The sequence below is a fragment of the Heloderma suspectum genome, chromosome 5 (genome assembly GCF_057233095.1).
Source record: "Heloderma suspectum isolate Gila_16-S chromosome 5, 16-S_ref, whole genome shotgun sequence".
In the NCBI taxonomy this organism is placed as follows: Eukaryota; Metazoa; Chordata; class Lepidosauria; order Squamata; family Helodermatidae; genus Heloderma; species Heloderma suspectum.
This window is the reverse complement of record NC_139462.1, coordinates 149,708,631-149,722,317: the sequence shown is the minus strand read 5'-3', so window position 1 is coordinate 149,722,317 and position 13,687 is coordinate 149,708,631. Positions and strand designations below refer to the sequence as shown.

Below are 13,687 nucleotides of genomic sequence, written 5' to 3'. Positions count from 1 at the left end.
CTGCTGTGGGAAAGGACGGAGATGGAGGAGTTTGCTTCTGCCAGCCTAGTTGCATGCACCTATTGGATCCAGCCCAATATGTGTAGAGTTCGACTACTGCTCAATTCAGGAACATTTAATTACATCAAAACAAACAATTTTAATTCCCCACTTTCTCATCCTGAGAATAGGAAACATTGTAGAGGTTCAAACTATAACTTGTGATGAATAGCATGAATTAGGGAGGACAACCACAACCAGAAGAAGCATCATGTCCAGTTCTACTGGGGGAAGCAAACATGAATATGATAACAGATTTCAACTAAAATCCCTTCATCAAGTCATCAGATCATCACAACTTTATTTAAACTATTTTAAGCTCTATCAAACAGTACTGAAAAGGACTTACAAAAATTCACATACTAATATACATGTATAGAAACAAGCCACAACAAAATAAGAATAAAATCCTTTGGCTGGTATCCTATACTTCTGTTGTGCCTCTGCTAGTTCTTTTGCTCCAGTGGAACTAACTGCTAGCACAACGGGAACTAACAGTTCCTAAAATACTCAGGAAATGAGTGGAAACATTCATTTCCAGAATGGTACAGGTCAGCAGAGCTCCTTTCTGTGAGCTCCACTGATCTGTCCCATTCCAGAAATTAGCATTGCTGCTTGATTTCGGTTGTTTCAGGAACTGCTAATTCCTTTTGTGCTGGCGGTCTGTTCCGCTAGCACAGGGGCAGTGTAGGATATCACCCTTTATGTATTAAGATGGATGGGAGAGATTAAATTTAAATAGGAATGATATCAGTATCAATATATCAGCAGTGGAACTAAAACAACTTAAAGCCATTTAAAACCCCAGATAACAAAATGTCTTAACTTGTCTTCTAAATGATGAAAGCGCTGGTGCCTCCCTTGCATGTTGGGTAAGGGCAGTCTACAACCAGGGTGCCACCACCCTCTTCCCAATTGCTACCACCTGCCTAAAACACCTGATGTTTTAACTTTGCTATTCCCCCCCCCACCACCTTCCCCTTAATGTACAATATACTGAATGACTCAAGTTCATAAAAACTAAAGATTTTCTCAGCAAGCTTGCCAAGTCTGTACCCCTCCCAATAATGGCAAGCCAAAATTACGGGATGCAGACTGGGACATCTCTCTACCCTTGTGATTTAAATCTGCCAGGGTTTATATACCAATAACCAACATAAAATTCAGGATGCCTCAAATGTATGGGTATTCTATTGACTTGGTCTTGGCTGGGAACCTAGAAGTACTTCAAAAGGCCTAATTACGCCATTTTCAGTAGGGAAAGACTAATAGCTCCCACATAGAGGACAATTAAGGTTATACAGGCTTATGGTTGAGTAATGGGGGAAAATTAGTGTGTGTCTTACATTCTATTGTCACCCACAAACAATGAATGTGGCTATTTTTAACTTATTAAAGAAGAATAGCACTTAAAAGTTCATCTGTGTGAAATATAATTTGTATATGACCTAACTAACTCTTCAAGGCACTTATTCTAGAAAAAGGAAAAATTACCAATTCCTCCCATCATGTCTAGGTTATTTTTATCGAGCTAAATTTAAAACTGTGTTCCATGCTATGCCAACAACAATAACAGGACAAAACTATGCATAACCACTGTCAGGTGCCCAGCTCCAACGGTTGGTAAAGGTCTCCCACTGACTTGGGAGGCAGCAGGTATCTGCAGCATTGCTGATAAGATGTCAGGCAATGCAAAGTGAGACCCCAATTGCTTGCCTCAGCAACAAGTTGCCCAGAGTGAGCAAGTGCAGCAGATCTTGGAGTTTTATAGTAGGCAGTGACACATAATCGGGTCTCTCGGATCACCTTTTCACCATCCAAAACTCCCAGAGGCTCAGGGAGCTGAGGATAAATGCCTAACATGCAACAAGGCTTCTGGTTTGAGCTCCTGATACATGAGTGCTCTATTGCACTGAAAGAGGCCATGATTCAATGATGCACCAGAGTGGAAACTTGCAGGAAAAAATAGTATGCAGGTATGTGCGTGTGTATGCATGCACATGACCACACATACACACATTTGTGCCAAATCTACAAATTCCTCGTTATGTTTTGGTGACTAACAGGTGACAGTTAAACGATGGAATTCACTACTAGAAGATTTGGTGATGGCCACCAACTTAGACGGCTTTAAAGGTGGACTAGACAAATTCATGGAGGATAAGCTTATCACTACTTGTTATTATGGCTATATGCTACCTCCAGGATATGAACACCAGTTTCCAGGGAACAACAGTGGGAGATGGCTACTGTGTCCAACTTGTAGGCTTCCCAGAGGCATCTGCTTGGCTACTGTGAGAAAGAGGATGCTGGACTAGATGGAATTTCAGACTGATCCAGCAGGCCTCTTTTTATGTTCTTATGCTTTTTAAACTTGAAAGAACTCATCAAGCAAAACTATTAAACTTTGCTTCTAGACTGCAGTCAGAGGCCAGATACAGATGTGCTTATTATTTATCATTCTTGTTGCACTTTCAGTATGCAGAACACTTTACAATCTTTACCTAAGGCCAGAATGTTTACCTAAGTTCTTTTGCTCAAATGTGCTCAAGTTCATTTGCTTAAACGTGCTCACGTGCAGCCTTGAACTGACTAGGGACAAACTTTCAGAGAAAATAACAAAATGTTTTTGTTGTTTCTTTTTGAGATGACATACAAGGTCAAAAAGATACTCTTTGACGTAGGCTCATGGGGCTTTGGGAAATTTCTCTTAACACAAATGAGCTCTTGCCTTCCTTGCTGGTGCTGGACAGAAGGCTGTATCAAAAACGATAGAACAAAATAGAAATTCCATGATATAGCAGAGGGGGTGTCTATGATGGACAACTTGCCAACCTGGAGAAGGGCTACAATTAATATGTGTGCAATCACCTCTGAGTGCTTTGTCTACACCACCAGTTACTATGGAACAACCAATCTTTAATCTCCTTCATTCTCAAGAGATAACACAGGAAATGCCTTGCCGGATCAGACCAAAGGGCCATTTAGTCCAATTATTTGTTTCCAACAGGATCCAGCGAAATGCCACTGGAATCTCCCAAGCAGGGCAGGTAGGTGATGCCCTCGGTATCTGGTATTCAGTGGTATAGTGCCTTTATACATGGAAGCTCCATTTAGGTATCATGACCAGCAGCTGGTGATTAGAACCATCATCCATGAATGTGTAATCATATTGTTAAAGGATCTAAGCTAGTGGCCATCACTAACTGTAACAGCAATGATTTTCACAAATTTCCATACGTGCTAAATGTAGAATTACCTTTTTTCAGTCCAAAACCTGCTGTCCATCAGCTTTGCTGGGTGACCCCAAGTTCTAATACCATGAAAAAGGAATAAAAATGTTCCCATTGATTAATATTGAAAGACACAGCTTCTTTCATTCCTTGGGTAACAAGGCTGCAACAAGATTTGGACTGGTGGCCACAGCAATACAGAGCAGCAAAGGATTTATGATGTGCCACATTAATCAAGCATTCTATTCAGCAAGGGCAGGGAAGGGCCCACTTACTGTTATAAACAATTAAATTACTCTGTGTGTAAAACCAGTGAGCTGGACAGAAACATAGGTTTTCCCGAGGAATAATCATTATAATCATTTAGACAGAAACATTAGCGTACATGGTGCTTTACAGATTTTCATAAGCAAAAACCAGACAAGTCACTGACCCATAGTAGCTTACAACCTAAAATCACATATGACCTGAAAACACTATATCTGCATGTCCCCTCCCCTGCTTTCCTGAAATAAAATTGCTGCTGACGAGTGGTTGTGTACCTTATGAACTCTCACTATGTGAAACAACCACAGTTCATGCAGCTTTTAACTTTAAGACCAACAATATCACCTGATTAGAAACAGCAATAAAGAAACTAGATCAGAGCATGTGAACAACAACAGGGCTTGGCACCTTGTACTAAGAGAAAGATATATGTTACTGCAAGCTTACACCTATTTAGTACATGGAATCTCAGCAATAGTTTTGTGTGTTTAACCTGTTCTGGAGGAGGCTGCACTCCCCCTAAAGGATCACGTTCATAGTTTGGGGGTGCTCTTGGATCCAGAACTGTCACTTGAGGCACAGGTGAACTCAGTGGCACGGAGCACTTTTTATCAGCTTAGGCTAGTATACCAACTATGCCCTTATCTGGACAGAGATAGCCTAGCTACAGTTATCCATGCTCTGATAACCTCTCATCTGGATTACTGCAATGCGTTATACGTGGGTTTGAAAACGGTCCGGAAACTTCAGCTGGTCCAAAATAGGGCAGCAAGATTGTTAACAGGGGCTGGCCAACGAGCTCATATTCTGCCAGTACTTTTCTAGCTGCACTGGCTGCCAGTCCATTTATGGGCCCGATTCAAAGTGCTGGTATTAACATTCAAAGCCCTTAAAGGCTTGGGGCCGGGTTATCTGAAGGATCGCCTCCTCCCATAAGTGCCTGCCTGGACCTTAAGATCATCTTCAGAGGCCCTTCTCCGTGAGCCCCTGCCAAAGGAAGTGAGGCAGGTGGCTACTAGGAGGAGGGCTCTGCTATGGCACCCCGGCTGTGGAATGAGCTCCCTAGTGAGGTTCGCCTGGCACCTCCCAACGCACTGTATTCAGCTAATGATTATATCTGGGCCCACAAGGAAGAGTTAGTTAGCCAATAACCTCTACCAATTTTTCACATGTATAATGTACTAAAACCATTTCTAATTACACGTAAAAGCAGCAGAATCTGATCTGAAATCACCAGGATAATTTTCAATTACTTTGGTTTTGAACTATGGCACGAGAGATATGTAGACGCAGGATCTTAGCCTATTGTCTCTGATCCAGGGAACAAGGTGTAGGATACTTTGTGAACACAGAAAGATATAGAGAATTGTTTACTGCAAATAGAGATTGGTTTTTATTGAAATCAAATCTGATATACAAAGAAATGTAAGAGCTGGGCAATACCAGTTCAACCTGTGGAGAGTTCGAGCTATAATTATTCTAGAGATTCTGGCACCCCAGAACTACTACAAAACATGGGAACTACTACAAAACATGGACTCAGGATACTTGAAATGGACATCCAAAAATTGTTTCATAATCTCACTGCTAACCTTATGACTACTGAGAACAGGATTGCTGTTAGGAAGCCAAAAGAGATAATGCATGCCCTTCAGCATGAATTACCCCATTGATATATGTCAGTTTCCTGTTTCCACCCATGGAATGGGGTGACTTTATACAACTTAAGGCACAATCCTATGCATGTTTAGACAGAGAAAAGGCCTACAACTCCCAGCATGCCCAAGCCAGCTATGCTGGGGCATGTGGGGCTGTAGGCGTTTTCTCTGTCTAAACATGCACAGGATTGCGCCCTTAGCTAAATACAGTGGTGCAGCCAGCACTGGAACTTGGAACCAAAGTCCAGTGCCCTGCATCCTGGGGGTCCCAAAATCACCAACCAGGAAATGTCAGGTGACGGGGCACTGGGAAACAAACCTGGTGTCATCACCTGGGCCAGCATGGGCATACTAAAGCCGATGATGGTCACTGCAGACTCCCTTCTTAATTTTTAAAGCATTTTATAACTGGGGGTGGCCAGCTGAGCATGTACATGGTTACAGAGGCTTAGTTGTTACGTTTACTTTATAAATATATCCTTTTGTACAACAAAACTGTGCTTATTCCCACGTAAATGTGCTTAGCAGCAGGGAAGCACAGCAAACTCCATCTTCTTTCTGTGGTCATGATGGCGCTATGATTTAAGTGAGCTTAAAATGAAACTGGGTTTTTGTTTGCTTGCTCTAATGTATCAGGGATGTAGAAGCAGTTGTAAAGCATGGAATGGTGGGGAGTGGGGGAGAGAAATGTTTGCTGTGGGCTTCACAACTGAAGTAATAACACACGGTCATCTAAAAGATGGGGGCTGTAAAACTATTAAGTCCAAAGTCTAACATTACCTAGCTGCAGCACTGGCTAAATGTTATTATCTATGTAGCATTTGTAACAGAGCCTTTAATTATTATGGTGCATCAGCTGAACATAATAAAATACACTGTTAACCAATTTCATACTTATTTATAAAACTTAATATTACACAGACACTTTGAAAGCACTTATTCTTCTAACCTGGTTTTGATTTCAAATATACTCCAGTTCTAGTTTAATACCCAAATAGAAACATATCTAAGCCACCATACTTAGTTCTAAACCTAAAATCTCCATCTATCATCTTGGGAGATTCTAGAAATCTAACCTTGCCATTCTGTTATTTTTATTAGCTGTAACAATTCCAAAGAAGGGCAACGCCAAAGAGTGCAATTGTGCGCATTTCACATGCCAGCAAGGTTATGCTCAAAATCCTACAAGCTAGGCTTCAGCAGTATGTGAACCGAGAACTACTGGAAGTACAAGCTGGGTTTCGAAGAGGCAGAGGAACTAGAGATCAAATTGCCAACTTTCGCTGGATCATGGAGAAAGCAAGAGAATTCCAGAAAAACGTCTATTTCTGCTTCATTGACTATGCTAAAGCCTTTGATTGTGTGGATCACAACAAACTGTGGCAAATTCTGAAAGAGATGGGGGTACCAGACCACCTTACCTGTCTCCTGAGAAACCTGTACAAGGGTCAAGAAGCAACAGTAAGAACCAGACATGGAACAACCGATTGGTTCAAAATTGGGAAAGGAGTACGACAAGGCTGCATATTGTCGCCCTGCTTATTTAACTTATATGCAGAGTACATCATGAGAAACACCGGGCTGGATGAATCACTGGTCAGAATTAAGATTGCTGGGAGAATTATCAACAACCTCAGATACGCAGATGATACCACCCTAATGGCAGAAAGCGAAGAGGATGTAAAGAGCCTCTTGTTGAGGGTGAAAGAGGAGAGTGCAAAAGCTGGTTTGAAACTCAACATTAAAAAAAAACAAAGATCATGGCATCTGGCTCCATCACTTCCTGGCATATGGAAGGGGAAGAAATGGAAGTAGTGACAGATTTTATTTTCTTGGGCTCCAAGATCACCACAGATGGTGACTGTAGTCATGAAATTAAAAGACGCTTGCTCCTTGGGAGGAAAGCTATGGCAAACCTAGACAGCAGAGTAAGAAGCAGAGACATCACCTTGCCAACAAAGGTCCGTCTAATCAAAGCTATGGTTCTCCCAGTAGTAATGTATGGCTGTGAGAGCTGGACTATAAGGAAGGCTGAGCGCCGAAGAATTGATGCTTTCGAACTGTGGTGCTGGAGAAGACTTTTATGAGTCCCCTGGACTGCAAGGAGGTCAAATCAGTCCATCCTAAAGGAAATCAACCCTGAGTGCTCATTGGAAGGACAGATACTGAAGCTGAAGCTCAAATATTTTGGCCACCTAATGTGAAGAGAAAACTCTCTGGAAAAGACCCTGGTGCTGGGAAAGATTGAAGGCAAAAGGAGAAGGGGATGGCAGAGGATGAGATGGCTAGATAGCATCACTGATGCAATGAATATGGACTTGAGCACGCTCCGGGAGAGAGCGCAGGACAGGAAGGCCTGGCGTGCTATGGTCCATGGGGTCACAAAGAGTCGGACACGACTGAACGACTGAACAACAAGTAAGTTAGAGAAAAAGAAAAAAAAACCCAGCTGAAAACATACACATACACACAAAGTGAAAACTCGGGAGAAGAAAGGCAAATGTAAATGAAAAAATTAATGTGACATAGAAATCACTTTGATTTCTATAAATGACTACAGAAACTCACTGTTCCTATGCCAAAACAGTATCAAACAATGCTGCAGATTCCTAAGCACTCGTTTTAAATTTTGTCATTAACTATATACATTTGAGACTGCACACATACAAAACTAAAATTCTTAACATAACTGGCCTCCAAGTTAAATTAAAAACCCTCCCAAGTTCCCCACAGATGGTGATGAAAGCTGCTCCCTCCTCAATCTCTCAGATAAGCATTCTTAGGCTGGTCCCATCCCTGATAACAAATTGCCACTTTGCTTAAAAGTTTTCCAAGAGCACTGCTGTACTTGAGTATGTTCAATGTGTATTGTTCAGCAGGGATGGGCAGAAGTTAGATCTGGATCTACTAGTATATCTTTGGGTGATTCGTAGTAGATCAGCAAGGATTTTTGACTCCTAGTTGTTTAACAATAACAGGAACAAAATGACTCCCCCTCCACCCCATCCTAAAGTATACCATTGACATGAAGAAAGCTTGGGGTAACCAGGAGTGGATTTTTATGTGGAAGGGCTGTGAGATCCATTGAGTTTTGGTACCAAATTCCTGGGCTATGAATTCTTCAGTTGCACCAGACTTTGGTTGGTGGATCTTGGGGTGCTAGTAAAAAAAAAAAAAAGGAGATTTTGCAAGCCCATCAGCCCATCCCTGCTGTACAGTATATACTACTTCAGAGCAGGCAGCAGAACATATATGCCTGGGGTTTAACACTACCAGTGATCTGACCAGATGATACCTAGCCTGATGCTACTGTAGAAATTCAGAGCGCAGAGGAGAAGGGGGGATACTGTTACTATTTGCCAAGCCATAAGATGGAAGACAGGCTGCCAGGCCCAGGAGCTCCAGTGTCAATGCCAGGGAGTTGAGTCATTTAATATTTTTGCCTAAGGTACTTAAATATTTGAGACTAACTCTGCATTTCCTCAATGTAGTGCCATTCTGCAATGCAAGATGCTGTCTATTATAATAAAAGAGTATGTGTGTCTGTTCATCTGTCTTTCCATCACTGCCACAGCGACAAGACCATGAAATCTAGACACCTGAAACTTGGCATGCATACTGAGGGGACTCTAAGGGGGTGCAACTTGGGTTATTTAGTTTTTATGGTGGAAGCCTGTAGTAACATCTTCAACCACAAGGGGAAGACTTCCCTTACCAGCATATAGCTTTGCAGTCCATACCATTTGAAGCCAGGGGAGATTAGTAGGCAGGGGGTTAGAGTTATTTATACCTCTGTCCCATTCCCCCCCCCCCGCTGTGGGGCAGCACACTCCACAGGGGAATGGAATGGACCAACCACTTCCTGAAGGGGCTATAGGTGTGCACCTGGCAGGGCTGTGGCGAGCAGTGCCTGTGGCACAACTTCACTCAGAAGGGGTTGCGTACAATGTGTCCAACTCTCTGACAGCTGTGTAGGTTTGCTTGAAGGCTTCGCTGTATCAAATTAGAGGCTATTCAAACCTGGCTGAAGCTGGGTCCATTTGGTAGAATTAGAAAATAATTTTCAATTAACAGATTTGAAAGTATACAAGTAAGTCTACTGCTGTGTTTTTCTGCCCTTGGCAGAAGGCATCTTGAATAAAATATATAAAACATATTTTACTTGTACAGCAGTTTTCGTGTGGCTACATGAAAACCTAATTGGGAAAACAATCTGATCCAACGCTGCACCTGCCTAATTTATTTTGTTAGTGTTGACTAAACAAAAAAGATTGCATGGATTTAAATTAGCATATAATCTGCACAGAGTGATCTTGAGAGCAAACCTTTTCAGCATATTTTGTATTTCATTGCTTTATATATAATTTTGGAAGCCACTTCGGGTGCCATTGAGCAAGAAGGCAGCCTAGATATTTCACAAAAAGTACACAAGATATTTTTTAAAAAGACAGACGCATACATGGAATTAGATCACTAAACTAGAAGTTGTAATCTTGTATTAATGAAACAATTTCTCTCTGTTACAAATTATGCAACCAATGTCATGTGTTGGTGTAAAAAGACTACATTTAGGCCAGAAATCATTTAATAGAGATGTTTGGGGGCTGGGGGAAGCAAATTACACCAAGCAAGATGGTTGGAATATATGCTGCTAGCTCTTATAGGTACTCCAGTTAAATGAGGCATCTATTGTAGAAAAATGTTAAGATGTTTTATAACATTAACTTCCATTTTTTTCTGTTATTATTTTGTACAGTTATTTAGGTTAAGATTCTCCCATATCTGTTGATATTCACTTATTTCAGATGTATCATTAGCCCTGTTTGGCTGTTCAGAAAATAGCTTACTTTAACATGAGAGCAGGGAGTGGGGTGCCACCGTTAAGCCTCACCCTCCATCATGCATGTTGCATAGCTACCCCACCATACAGCATGAAAGGCTGAAGGGAGGGGGCCTACATCCATACAGCTAGTGGTTCTGAACCACATGGAGGCCTACGCACATATACCTATATGCTCATAGGCCCTCTCCTGGCAAACATTTGCACTGTATGCATGGGTTCCAGGAGGGATGACTATGTAAACACACGCAACATTGTGGCCACGCCATGTAGCCCCCACTGCCTGCTTGCATCTCTCTCTTTTTCACTCTCTCTCTCTCTCTCTCTCTCTCTCACACACACACACACACACACACACAAACACACACACACACAAAATGGATGGCTACTACTCTGTCTAACTTGGGGGCAATATCTTCTTAATTTTCCACACAAATTTTCAGGTTGTCACTATTTCATTACACGAAATAAAGCAAAATTTAATCCAACTTCCTTTTAATAGAACTGGACCTTTAAATAATGGAAGGAAATATAGGTGCTATAACCAGTAGAAAATGACTTGCTGGTAAATGAATTATCTTCAAACAGACCTCATGCTAATTAAAAAGGCCATGATAAAAAACTACCCAAAGGGAAATCTGGTTCATGTTTTGAAATTTTTATATGGCACCAGGATGTATTTCAGATCATGTTTTTTTTCTCCCTTGTATGCCCCTGATAAAGTCTTGCAGTCAGGTCTCTGTTACCTCATTTAAAATAGTATTGTAAAATTTGAGCATTGGAAATCTATGCCAAATATATTTCTACAATATATTTCTACATTTTACAATATATTTCTAGGGACTATTTTAGTGTAGGCTAGAAATATTTATTCCATTTCACCACCCTCACTGCTAATAAAAAATAGTACCAGCTATTGACTTGGCAATGTGGACATACAATAAGTGATTTGCTGCCAGCATTGGGCTGGATCCAGAGTTAATCCATTGAAATCAAAAGGACGTAGGTTAGTCATTACTAACGCAAGTCCCATGGATTTCAATGGGTCTGCTCTAAGTGCGACTAAGTATGACGAACTTTGAATCTAACCCACTGTCTTATGTTTGAAGTATCACTTACATGAAAATACTCAGATCAGGAAAAAACCCTTTGGTCATCATGTACTATCCTACAGATATCACTGATACTAAGATCTAACTCCATTTTCAAACCAGTAAAGGAATAGGGTATTAAAGAGAGCCTGTTAGTCAACTGAAATATATTAACTGGATGACATCAAACAATGCAGCTTTTAAAAAGTTTGACACAAATGCTCTTGTCTATCTTCACGTCTCCAGTAGTTCAAAAAGGATGTGTGTAACCAGGCTAAAGCAAATATAATAAGGCTATGACTGAGAAGTCAGCCTATGAGGAGTGGACACTGAAGACTCTAGGCCATAGGGTCAGGAGGCTGGGATGATTGATGGTAATGAACAAAGGCATCATTTCATCTTGTTTCCTATTTCTTTTAGTTTCCCTTTGAAAACACAAGAGGAATTTCAGATGCACAGAACTATTCGTACTTCAACCCTCCTGAGTGCTTCGGCTACTGGCTGGTATAGAAATGAAAAGAAATGGAAAAAAAAAAAAAGTGCTTTCATGCCCTTTTCTCCATACGATTTACACACAAATAATTAATGGGGTTATTAAAGGTAAAAATTTGCTCCAGTTTAAATAATAGCAGGTGTCTACAAAACCTACATCCCATTCTTTACCAAATTCGGGGAAATTATATTAATTGGATTCAATAGGACTCCAAAGAAATATTTTTTGTGGTTATGGTGGTGACACAAGATTGATGTGAACCAGTGATTCATTTCCTTCTTATTCAGGTTCATGGTGTTCTGGGCATTACAATTTCCTGTTGAAACATCACCTGATCACACCCTTGTGCAAAGCTATGGGAGGTGTCCTCTTAAAACTCAGTCAATTCCAAGTGCAAATACAATAAGACAGCAAACCAAATCAAACCTGCGTCACAGCCTGCTCTATGACCAACATGTAGAGGCATAGTTATCATGATGGGTTGAGTATCTCCAAGTATTCAGCATTCAGCTCTCTGAACATCTTGCTCTTAAACCTCTGCTTACTTTCCTGCCACTGTTTTGCTAATAATTAATCACAGCTAATCTGATGGACATAATATTGTATTTATAAGGAAAAACATTGGCAAACCAAATGCAAATATTGGCTCAGCCAAACCAAGGATAGGAGGGAAGACGACATGCTGCCACTGATGAAATGGTCAGTTATCTATTTGTTATTAACTTTTAATTACACGTGTGCTACAGTGGCCAGGTGTCCTACTTAATAGAGGACAGTTCTTTACTTTGGAGAGCTGGCAGAGGACAGCCATTTATTTATTTGAAGGTGTCCTCTATTTTAAGAGGTACAGAGTCCAAGTCTGGTCTAAAGACAAAGAAACGTAAGGACGGAGAGCCTTGAAGTTGCCTATCAACAATGAGCAACTGGACAGCAGACTCAGCAGACACACAGCTCACCTAGTCAATCTTCTCCACTATGGTGACATATCCTGTATTTCTATTTAAATTGTAATGATTATTTCTACATTTTCTCTGATACATATAAATTAGAATATGCAAACATTATGCAAATATATGCCATCTTTTTTGGTGTTTTGTAAGTGGACACCCTACAAGTGTCAGGTAGCTACACTTTCTTCCATCAGCATGTGGCTTCTACAAGCAGCAAAATGCATTCATTAAGTACCTTTATCCTTGCATATACCTATGAAAAACAGGGACTGCTAACTTGTTTTCTTATTTCTATGCAGTATCTGTCAATGCCTATCTTTATGATGCAGAATGGCATTGTTCTATTCCTTTCCATTTCTATGATGAGGTAACCTTTATACATTTTCTTTGGAAAAAAGTGGGGTTGGCATTACCCATAGAGAAAGAAAAAGTAAGAGCTGTCTATTGCTGGAACTACCTGGTTGCTTTTGGTACTATTTTTTCCCCTCCCTGGGGTGCAAGTAGGAGCTGCCCATAGAAAATAATGGAGAAATTAGGATTTTAGTGTAGCTGTAGTTACAGAATTTGAAGCCTACCTCATCCTAAACTAGCAGACAATGTGCTGAAAAACAAAACACTTGCATATGCTTAAACCTCTATCCCTGTACTACCTTATTCCTGGCCACATATAGCCATAGTCTTAAGTTACTTCCAGAAAATGTGAAGCACGGTTCAAATGAAATATGATGGTAGTGGAGTAGCAGCTGCCAAAAACTGCTTCTATGTGAATCACATTTGTAAACGGTGAACCTCACAGATTGCAATTATTGCCTGGAATATTTCTATGATAGCAGCAGTTGCCCTTCCACCTGAATTGGGCTTTGGCAAGCCTTTACCGCAGGGATGGAAAACCTTTTTGAAATTGAAGGCCATATTCCCTTGGGGGAAGTGGCTGGGGGCTACATACCAGGAGCAGGAGGGGGCAGTGCCCAAAGTGCCTGGAGCCACCACTTCTCTCTCTGTTCCCTTCTCTCTCCCCTTCATTCATTTGTACATTCCCTCCCTTCCCCTTCATCCCTCCCTTACTCTCTACCTCTTCCTCACACACACAGGTTCATCCATATCTCAACCAGCCAG

At 41.0% G+C, this 13,687-nt stretch overlaps 1 protein-coding gene across 2 annotated transcripts in view; it reads right to left on the bottom strand.

Moving 5' to 3' along the window:
• The window catches only part of EGFR (epidermal growth factor receptor), a 222,716-nt gene that overhangs the window by 78,474 nt on the left and 130,555 nt on the right, over positions 1-13,687 (bottom strand). The window lies entirely within an intron of this gene.